This window comes from Myotis myotis, unplaced genomic scaffold (assembly GCF_014108235.1).
Source record: "Myotis myotis isolate mMyoMyo1 unplaced genomic scaffold, mMyoMyo1.p scaffold_m19_p_19, whole genome shotgun sequence".
In the NCBI taxonomy this organism is placed as follows: Eukaryota; Metazoa; Chordata; class Mammalia; order Chiroptera; family Vespertilionidae; genus Myotis; species Myotis myotis.
In genome coordinates this window covers 21,522,692-21,534,893 of record NW_023416323.1, presented here as the reverse complement: position 1 = coordinate 21,534,893, position 12,202 = coordinate 21,522,692, and positions in this window count along the sequence as shown.

Genomic DNA, 12,202 nt, shown 5'->3' with positions numbered 1-12,202 from the left:
TCAGAACACAGTGTGCGTAGTAGGATGCGTGGCGAGGCCGTGGAATGTAAATGTGAAGACGCCGCCTATGTCCAAATGCGGGCTGTCCGGTCCAGATGCAGCCGAGGAACGGCCTTCAGCTGCGGCCTCTACCCCAGCTTCCCGGGGGCAGAAGGTGGGCATTCTAACTATTAATTAGTGCATTATCAATACATTTGTTCCCATTCTCTGTGAGAGCCACACCCTTCCCTACCACCGTGCATATGCCAGGAATCTGTGGAGCCTCCGAGTCTTCCAGAAAAACAGCCTCTCTTCCAGGCCCTTCTTGGGCAGCCTCTCTTCCTCAGATGATACTGTCTTGCCTCATATTCCTTCTTATCCACCTGACATAACATGGATAGTCACTGGTGCTGATTTCTAAAAGTCATTGAGCATTAACTATATGTCAGAAACTCCCAAGTATAGGAAATGTTCATTCATTCAACGACTCCTCACCTTAAGAGATCCTATCATATCACCTCATTTTACAGGAGAGCAACTGAGGCGATCAGTAGTTAAGAGCTGGTCAAAGTCACCCAACTAGTCAAGGGCTGAGCCAGTAATCCAGCTCCTTCTCCTCTGCCCACAGCTGCTATTTATCAATTGCCAGTCCCATGCTGTGCACTACACTTAACTTTTCACTAAGCATCTACATTTGAAGAGAGAAATTTGATTGTTTTAGAGATGTGGAAACTGGCTCAGGGAGGCAATGCAATGGGCTATTTTCTTATTTCTCGGATAATGAGGGATAGGACTGGATCTAAACTCACCTATATCTCCCTCTATGTACGATTCCTTTCTAGCTAAAACGTCAGAAAACGTGTTCAATTTGACTCTTTGCACAAATAACTCCATCTGGAGGGCAACTGTCAGCACATGATAGTTGAGCAACAAAATGTTTTTGTTGTTGTTTGCTTTCCTTTTCTTTTTATTTTTTGATTGGACATCATATGTGATGCAAAGAAAATCCTCTGGTTTCTCTTGAGGTGTCACAGGCACGATGAGAACAAACTAATGCCCTGAGTTAGTAAGAGGCCAAGTGCACACAAAGCTTTTTGTGCTCAATAACCCAGCGAGGCCTTCAGGCGAGGGAGATGTGAGGGCCAGAGGAGTCTGGGCAGGTCCCTGGTGAGATGGAGAGATCAGGACTCCAATCTTGGTTCTCCTTCTGCCAGTGCATGACCTTGGCCAAGTTCCTACACACCCCTGAGCCTTTGCTCTTTCCTTTGTAACATGAGCCTCCACCTCTTGCTATTCGGCATAGAAATCCATGGGGCAAGTGACAATGCCTGGTGTTGAGTGGCACAGATCAATGCCAGTCTCTCCTTTTCCCCTTTAGAGCTTTTCACTACCACCAAGGGTCATGAATGAAATGGGGTGTTCATGCTCACTCATGTGTGTTCCCTTGTGTGTCTTTCAGGAGGTCCATTGCTCCTCATGTGGCAGACCCCAGGCTCATCTCCTAGAATCTTTCAAAAGTGATTTCATTTTTTAATAGGCAAGGTTCATCTGTTCTTTGGAACTTCAAATATATTAGGGACTCTTCAAAACTAGCCACTGTACAGTGCTTACTACTCAGCCAGTCCTGGTAATCTTGGGAGCATGGGCCCAAGAGGATGAGGAGGACATTTGTCAAAACTATTCTTGCTATTGTTATCACTATTATTGTTGCTGTTATAATTATTGCTAATGCTAGTTTCAAGTCCTTTTATGATTTCTGAAGCTATCACTAGTTCTATGTCTACCACTACTAATGCTACAATTACTACCATCCCTATTATCGTATCTATAAATCCTTCTGCACCTGTTACTACTACCACTACCACCACTGCCACTCTATTAAATCTCCGTCTTATTCTTCTCCTGGCACAATGACCACCATCAACACCACCCTACTACAATTCTTTTTCCTCCTGCTACTGTTTTTACAACTAGCATCACTGTGCTAACAACACTGATACTAGACACTATTCATTCTTTTGTCATGCTTGCTAGGTACCAAGCATGGTGCTCATTTAACCATCATAAAAGTCCTGTGATGTAGGTATTGGTATTGTTCTCATCTAACAGATGAATAAATCAAGGCTTAGAGATACAGTGAGGATCTCAAGCCCCTGCCTTGGTGAATGGCGGTGGGGCTGAGACATACACCATTTCTTTCAGATCTGCAGGCCTGTGCTTTCTAAATCTCCTTGCTGCTTACAGCCATCGCAGCTTGGACAAAGTGTTTTTGATTTTTTCCCTTTTTTTTCATGTTCTTGTGCAGGGAGATGGGAAGTCCACCCAGTGGGGAAGGACAATGACTGGACATAGAATTTCAGGGTAAACAGGAAGCTCACACAAAGCAGCCAGCCAGCCGGCGGCTTGTCTGCTGACCTTGGCCTTGGTCATCCTCCCCACATCCCCGTGAATGAGCAGTTCCACACCTGAGATGATCTATGCAATGACATTTCCAGGTAGGTTTTAGCTGCCACTTGGATGACCAGCAAGAGAACTGTAGGCTGGGCTCACAAAGACACACAGATAAAAAATGGTGGATAAGAAACATCTTATAGTCACACAAAGTCTTTGTTGCTTGTGTCCTATGGGCTTGTGCCCATTTTTCTACCCATGCAATTACCCTCCAGATGGAATTATTTGTGCAAAGAGCCAGAGCCAAATTGAACACGTCTTCTGACATGTTTTAGCTAGAAGGAAATCAGACATAGAGAGGAGATAGAAATGAATTTAGATCAAGCATGTCAAACTCACAGCCCCGTGGCCCCATGTAGCTCACAAGAAATATTTTTTTGCTGCCTAACCAGTATAATGGTATGTAAGAAAACATTAATTTTATCATTGCTCTTGTTCTATTTTATACTGTGCTTTTCGAAATAAACCTACGTTTCTATGAAAATTGAAGCTTGTGTTTTTTTGCGGCCCACATAAACTTAAACCTTGTTTATTTGGTCCGTGTTAGCCTTTGAGTTTGACATGCTTGGTTTAGATCCAGCCCTATCCCTCATTTTCTAAGAAATAAGAGAACAGCCAATCATGTTACCTCCATGAGCCAGTTTTCACATCTCTAAAACAACCAAATTTCACTCTCAAATGTAGATGCTTGGGCAAAAGTTAAGTATAATACACCACTTGGGACCGGGCTTTATAATCTTGGGTCAGTGACTTAACCTCTTTGAGCCACAGTCTCTTAACCTATAGCAATGCTAAAATGGTACATCTATTTTGCAGAACTGTGAGATGGATTAAATAACATAACCCAAAGCACTATAGAGAATACTGCAAGAGTCACCTCATTGAAGCTAATGGAGCTTGAGCTTTGAGGCTTCTCTCTTGCGTAGGCACCTTCCAAGAACCATAAGTATTGAATGCTTATAGCATTTGAAAGCTTGTTAAATTTGTAATTTGTAATCTCATCCGAAATAAATATTCACTTTCTTACCTAATTTTATATTCATAATACAGTATTACTTATTTTATTTATTTATTTATTTTTTAAAATATATTTTATTGATTTTTTACAGAGAGGAAGGGAGAAAGATAGAGAGTTAGAAACATCGATGAGAGAGAAACATCGATCAGCTGCCTCCTGCACATCTCCTACTGGGGATATGCCCGCAACCCAGGTACATGCCCTTGACTGGAATCGAACCTGGGACCTTTCAGTCCGCAGGCCGACGCTCTATCCACTGAGCCAAACCGGTTTCGGCTCTTATTTTAAAGGAAGTCCCCAAATTCCATAAGTTCAGGCCTCACAAAATGTGTGCAGTATTCAGCTCAGTACAGGCATGTAGACAACATTCATTAAATGGCAGATGATAGCAATTCCATTTAATTTTTTAGAGTTTTTCATATTAATAAGTTAGAAATCATAATGGCAGTGAACATAAAAGAATATATATTCTGAGTATTATTCTTACTAGTGACAGTATTTAAAAATATGATCACCACATCTACAGGAAGCTAAATGAATTTTCTGTTAGCTATTGCAGTGCCTTGTGGTAAGCATCACAGAATTTCCTTAAAGTCCCTAAAATACAGATAATAAATGAATAGAGCAGGGGGAGAAAGAGAAAGGATTCCCAATCATCAATGTCTGGTTAGTTATTTTTCCATAGATCACTCTCCCTGGACATTTTCATTAGTAGTCTGTGCCCCTGTGACAACAGTTACCAAGGGGCCCCGTAGCACCTCTCACCCACGCAGAGTATATTCAGCTATTTCTGTGTCTCTCCATTGTTTCTCACAATTGGAGTCTGGGAGGCTGTCATCTGTCCCACTCTCCTCCATACTGTGGCCTCATTTTTCTCCAGAGTTGAACTCTGGAGAAAACATTGGTAAAAAATGTGACTACTTCAGTGCACATTAGAACACTCTTTGTTTAAATTCACTCCCACCCCATTGCTGTGCAAGGAGCCTGGTGAGGAGGAAGGAAGGCGTGAGCAAAGGGACATGGCCAACTTGCATATTTAAAATTCCATCAGTTCGATTTCTTTAATGCAATATGGTCATTTTTAATCTCACTCTGTTTGATAAATACCCACATTTCAAGTAATTGTTAAGATTGTGTCTGTTTTTATTAGAACGTATTTGTCATTATTTGACAGTCGTTTCTAATCACATCTGTCATGTGTTCGGTTTCCTTCATGAATACTGATCACCCCTGGAATAGAAGCATATGAAGCCCCATTCATTCCTTGAACACACACAGTATGCCCACCACCCAGGAGACCATTTTCCTCGTCATTCAAAAATGAGAAAATGAATAGCAAAAATGAGTGGGAGGTTTATCTTTAGACACAGACACTAGAATTGTTTGGAAGTTTTGGGAATTTTGATGACAGATTTTTGTGCACTCGATGCAATCAACTGTGTAGTTGGGGAGTTTAGATCTTCAGGCAGTTTGAACACACGCACATTGACAAGGTTAGATTCAAAGTTGTCTGCTGTATTGGTTCAGCCTGAATTCCTAGCACTGCGGGAAACTTCACACAGCCAAGTCATGTCATTCACCAAAGAGCCATCCTTGTGTTCATTCAGCAAATATTTAGTTATTTACAGTTTCCATTCACTGGGCAGATATTTATTCATTCAGTAGATGTTTATTCATCCATTTATTTAACAAATAATTTTGTGTTTCAATGGGCATTTGTGAAATTTTTACTCTAAGTAAGACACATCTTGGCAGCTGCACTATTCCCACCATGTGCCTATATATTTCAGGTGTGTCACCCTTGGTCTCATGTCACCATCGAGGAAAGGCTACACTTTTTGCTTTGATTATGTCACGTGGTCTCATAGCCTCCATGAGGTAGAAGAATGGTGGAGACCGTGATGGGTCTCTATTGTATTTTTTGTCTACCAATGAGCATGCACTGGAGTCTGCTCTATATACAAATCTTGATACCAGGTGCTCAAAATAAAAAGACAAAGAAGACTTCGCCTCTATAAAACCTCATAGTCCAGAGGTATCCAAACACTCTGGGAACCCAACTTTGAATACAGAAGGAGGAAGGGAGGGAGGGAGGGAGGGAGGGAGGAACTGAGGTAAATTAATGAATGAGGCTATACTTTGGAATTACACTTCTGTGCCCTCTCCAGAAAGTTAAGTCAGGCAGAGAAGACTTCCAAGAACAATCAGAATCTCAGAAAGCAGCTCCCTCTGGCTACAGAGCTCAGGCTGCAGACATGGAATCCCCCACCAGTGCAAGACTTAATTATCATAAGAAGCAAGGTGAGCATTTTCCAAACCGCCCTGTAAGTAGCTTGGGCTAAGTTTTGACCTTTGGCAGCTCTCACCTCTCACCATTGCAGAGCCTGCCTGGCTGGGTATCAGCCCCTGGGTCTGGGGGATTATGTCCATCCAATGCTGAAGCGTGAAACAAGGAGGGACAACTGGTGGGTTGGGGTGTGCATTTCACAAGCATCAGTTATAATCTCAGGCCCCTCGGAACACTTTCCATCTCCCAAGCAGCTTATAATTAGGGAAGGATAATCATAAGTTTTAGCAGCTCCCACGAAGCACCTCAGCAAACCGCACAGGCTCAGCAACGTCTGTTAACCCTTTTGGATGAAGGATCCGCATGTGATCTGCTCTAACTTGCTGCTTTTAAGGTGGGTAACAGCAGAACCAGGTAATATTATCTAAATGCCCCTGACTTAATTTTCATGCTATCTGAGTGACACTGGGCCATAGTCTACAGTCTGTGGGGGGCTTCAGCTAAGGAGTAAACACCAGGTTTTCTATCTCAGTTCTGCCATTGATAACTAACTGTGAAGCCTGAGCAATTTTCTCAAGATCTCTGACTCTTAGTTACTTCATCTGTAAAATGGGAAGAAAATTAATTCTACATGGTAAGGTTACTAGAAAGTTAGTAAGATGCCTATAATGTGTGGGTGGTGACTACACATAGCAGATAAGAAATGCAATTACTACTTATATTAGTAAAACATGCTATCATTTGACAAAAAGAATAGACATAGATTTCAAAATCCATATTTTTGCAAAATGAGCATGGCCCCTACAATTATTCATTTCTTGATAAAACCTCTTATCTTATTTTAAGTTTTTTTTTTTTACACTAAAGGACATAAAAGCTTCATTTTGAAAGAAAACTTTTCATTAAGATAATTTAGCATTTCAAAAGAACATAAAATCATTTCCCAGTTTGATGTGGAGTTTAGCATCAGTTAATTTCTCTTTGTTCTTCCCTTCTGGCTGTGCTAATGTCCCCTTTGTGTGTGTACATTTGTCCAATGCAATCTAAGAAACAATCACCTTAATTGATCGGGCGTTAACCTCTAAGAGCTTAAGACATAGGCTTTTTATCTATTGCTCAATCCTTGCTGCAGATGTAATTCCCTATAGTGCTTACATCTTTGTCACCACCACCAGTGGTTCCTTCTCAGGAAAGCACGTCAGTAAATAAATGCTGTTGCAAACAAAACAGAACATATACCCGAGAGGCCCCACCATCGCAGAAAAGCCCAGTTATGGCCTCAACGCCTTGCCTGGTGGTGTACATAATGATAAATTTCATACAGGTGTCACGTTTTTTCCAGGCCCCGGCAGGGATTGATGGTTTACAGTAGGCTGATCCATCATCCAGGGCAGGTGGCACCCGATTGGAATTTCAGAAACCTGTTCCCAATCACATTCACTGTTGGGTGACTCAGTAACGACCCTATTTGCGGTGTGTTACTGAAAATCAATGTGCCACATTCAAGGTCAATGTACTGTTGGAAAACTCTTTAAGCTCTGATGGACGGATTGTGCTCATTCAGAATAAATGTGAGAAAAAAACTGACAGCTGAGCATCCAACAGCCAGGCCGACTTTCAAAAGCAGGCTTCCTCCTTTAGTGGGCAGTGGGGTTCCCTGGGGGGTGACATCACACATTTCCTCCTGCGCTCTGATTTGGGGGAAGTGTCTGCATTGGTTAGTGTGTCTTTCCTCACACAATTAAAGCATCCACATCCGGAGTTTCTGTGAATATTTCATCAGCCGAATGCTTTCAAATCCCATTTGGAATCCAAGGATTCCGTAGGAGCAAAATCAAGGCTAAGCACATTGTAGACTATGCAATATATATATATATATATATATTTGGAGGCATAATCAGGAAATCAGCCAAAGATAAGACACTCATTCATTTGGTTTATTCCACAAACATAAAAATCTTTAAAATGTGCCATGCAGTGAACCTGGGGTCAGGGGTGCAAAGATGAACAGGCATGCTCTCTCCACTCCACAAGTTCACAGTCAAGGAAGAGCAGTGGCTGCACAGCAGAATTATTAAATGCAACGAGGTGTGTGCCTCGTGCGCAGTTGTATGGAGAGAGAGGTGAGTGCGTAGTGACATCTACCAGCAAAGAGCACAAAAGAGGAAGCTGCCGATTCTCCCTGGGACCATTACCTAATAGAGTGGTTGTGATTAACACTTAGGAAAGTGGAAAAGCAAGTAAGCTGGGGTTTGTTCAGTGAATTCTGGTTTCCAGTATATTTGAAGTTTTTGTTTGTTTGTTTGTTTGTTTGTTTGTTTTAAAAGAGGTCCCTAAAGTGGCAAGGTAGCATTTGACAGTAATAGATACTAAGGTTATAAAACAGGTCCCGCTGTGTCACCATCTCACTTTCCTCCTATAACCTATTTATCAGCCAAGCAGAGGTAATGTTTGCCCAGCCTTCCCCATGTTCTCAGTATTTCCCTGTGGCAGGTTAGAAGTCTTTCCTGCCATATTTGGAATAGAGACTAACTTTCACTTAAAGTTTCTCTCTTTCCTTTCCTTTTTCTTTATTTTGATTATTGTAATTATTAAATTCCAAAAGGAAACTAGGATCTCTTGCCTACTGAATACTTAAAGGCAAAAGAATTGGCAGCTGGTAAAATGATACAAGTGATCTGGAAACCATTTAGAAATGTTTCATGTAAACAAAATGGTGTTCATATAAATCAAGATATCACAAGAATAGATTAAATGGTACTGAGTTTCCTAAATTTTGATGCTTAAAATTTTCTTTACCTAACACTCCAACCTTCATCAATAATTATTCTGTCTGGTTACACCATTTCTCTGAAATGCTTAAGAATCCCATCTCCTGGTTGGGTTGATCACACAGGAGTTGATAGTTTTGCTGTTTCTACAAATTGCAGGTCCCCAGATTCCTTTCTTTATTTGACAATCTAATTTTACATGTATTCTAAGTCATATTTATTCCAGAATTCACGCATGTACCTATCTTTCAAGCATTTGTTAGCACATATGGTGCGGTAAGAACTATGCCAGGCACTTGAGAATTTAAAAAGTCAAAGATGAGGTAGGATCCCTCATAGTCTAGGGCTTGCAGGGGTTGAGAGGTGGGTGATCAGATATGTAAATGGCTCATTTTCAATGCAACCTAAGGAAAAATAAAGCAAATAAATGGAACAACACATGAGGTGGAATTTGGACAAGGGGAGAACAATTGGAGATGATTTCCTGCTAAATATAACATCACAGCTGAGCTTGGGCACTTGATGAGAAGGGACTCTCCAGGGAGGGGAGAGAAATGGAGTGTTCCAGGCAAGAAAACCACATTTATAAAATAAAAAAGATGGAAAATGGTAGCTGTGTTTGACACATGGGGGTAGTTCTGTTGGGTAAATATTGGCAGGTAGGGGAAGGAAGAAAGGCTGCAAGGGTAGATTAGAACATGATCATAAGGAGGTTTAATGTTCAATCACAGGCTATAGGATTACAGTTGCAGACCATAGGAAGCCATTGACTGTTTATCTTTCTACAATACTGCATAACATGCCTATGAAAGAACGTACAGAGAAATGTGCACATCCATGTTGCCACTCCCCGATCAAGAAGCAGAACACGGCCAGCACACAGAAGCCCCCCCCCCCCACCATGCCCATTTCTTGTTACTTCCTCACTGAGGGTAACGGCTATCCTTATTCCTTTTTTAATTTTTTTTTTATTTTTGATAATCCTCACCCAAGGATATTTTTCCATGGATTTTTAGAAAGAGTGGAAGGAAGGGGGAGAGACACACAGAGAGAAAAATCACTTTGAGAGAGACACTTCAATTGGTTGCCTCCCGCATATGCCCCGACCAGGGCAGAGGATGAGCCTGCAACCAAGGTGCCCTTGACCCGAATTGAACCCAGATCCCTTCAGTCCATGGGCCAATGCTCTATCCAAACAACCCAAACCAGCTAGGGCCACAATCCTTATTTCTAACAGTATAAGTTAGCTTTCTCAGCATTATACTTTATATAAATGGAATTATGTAATAAGTTGTTTTACTCAATATTATGTTGATGAAAGTCACCATATTGCTCTGTATAATTGTAGGTTCTTTCTTGTCATCGCTGCATACTATTAAATTACATAAATATACTATTTTTTAATACATTCTACTATTGACCAATATCTCTATATCATTTGCATTTTGGATTTATGACATTGCATTGCTATGAGCATTCTAATACATGCCTTTTTGTGAATAAATGTACACAATTTGGTTGTATGTGTACCCTAGACAGTTCAGTTTTAGTAGATAATGTCATATTGGTTTCTTAAATATAGTTATTCTAATATATTCTTCAAATCAGCCACACAAGAAACTTCTGGTTGGGCACCATAACTCTGACAAAACAGCTATGACTTGTTTGTTTATTCAATTAAAGTTTACCCTTTAAACTAGATTATAAATTTCATAAAGGTAAAACCACATGCACCTTTTTTAAACCATTGCATTTCTAGTAACTAGTACAATGCTTATCATGTGGTAGGAGATACAGGCACAAATACACACAGACATGCATACACACATACATACATATACCGGGTGGGGCAAAGTAGGTTTACATTGTCAGTACATAAAACACAAAGCTTATTCTTGTATTATTTCTTAATTATTGTATTATTTTCAATACAAACAGCTATAAACCTACTTTTCCCCTACCTTGTATACCACCCACCAGAACAAACATACAAATATCTATTTTCTAGTGTTCTCAGGTTATTATATTTGTCTTAGATTTTTTGTTTATACAGAATCAGTACAATATCCTACATTCTTGATAGCTCAATCTGTAATAATGGATGAAAATGGAGAATTACAGGTGAGATGATAATTAATTCCCATGCCTTGCCAAAATACGCAGTGAATTTGAGAATTCAATCCAAAATGGAGCTAATGTAATGAGGAAGAAAATATTTCAGTTCAAGTAAGTTGTAAGTAGCAAACAATTTTCTGCATTCACCTCCTTTAGAGATATTTTTGTATTGTCTTATTTAAAGCCTATGTCTGTTTTTGTGAATTAGTGGTAGAAAAACATGTCAGAGGAAAAATGGAATAGTAATGCAACTACGTGCTTCATTAGGACCTCATCCCAAGTCCACATTCACAGTCATCAATTAAAGAACTGGCTCTCTTTCCACTGATTAATTTTCTACTTGGCCATTGTTAATAATGAGGCTAGAGAAATGTATTTACATAGGGCAAAATGAAAGGCACAACATGCATACATAAGTCATCATTAAAGAGGATCAGAGGTGAGAGGGTAGCTGCATTAAGTCCAAGACCCTGGCTTCCTCCCTGAACCCTGCTTGTCCTTGGAGAAACATTTAGTCATATTATATTAGTTGTAATGAATGATTATGATGCAACACAGACTTGGAATTAGAAGTGGTTTAGTGATATATCAGTTTACACGTTTTCATAGTTTAAGTTTGATTAGTTATCTAGTGCTATCACCACAGAACTTAGTGACCTGAAGCCATTATACTCATCGATTGTCTCTCACAATTTCTGTGGGTCAGGAATTCAGAGCTGTAGTTCTGACCAGTGTGTCTTATGAACTTGTGGTCAAATGGTAGCTGGGTTTGGGGTCATCGTGAAGGCTGCTCCAGTCTCATGGCTGATGCCGGCTGGGAAGACTTGACCAAAGGGAGCTGGGCCTCTTTCTTTATCTCTGTGTGGTTCTCCATGCAGGCTCTCTAGCCTGGACTTCTTACAGGTTGGCTCGGGGCTCCCAAGGTGCATGTCCCAAGAGAAAGTACTAGACAAAAGCTATTTTATCTTTTATTACCTATCTTTGGAAGTCATGCAGTATCACATCTAGACTCGCTCAGTATCAAGGGAATGGAACATAGATGCCACTTCTAGATGAAGAGTGCCAACAGTACATTGTAAGAAGAGCATATGGGATTTACGTGGTCAACTTTGGAATATATTACTTGCCACCAACTCATTGCTGCAATGCTGGGAGTATATCTTGTGCCTCAGCTTGGCCATACCCAGGACAGTAGGGAAGAATCTAGACAGCGATGGGGAAAAGGTGGGTACTCGATCCACATGTGCTGACTATCTGGTGCAGCCATTGCCATATTTCATTGAGCTCATATTGCTTCTTCAGGCAGAATCAAATCTACCCTCTCATGGCTTCTTTCCTTGTGAAGCAATTCTAGCACCTTATTATGGACTGAATGTCTGTGTTCCCTCAAAATTCATAGGTTGAAGCCCTAACCCCCAATGTGATGGTATTTGGAGGTGGGTCTTTGGGAAGTAATTAGATTTAAATGTCATAGGTGTGGGATCTTCATGATGGCATTAGTGTTTTCATAAAAAGAAAAAGAGCCAGGCTATGTGGCTCAGTGGTTGAGTGTCAACCTATGAACCAGGAGGTCACAGTTCA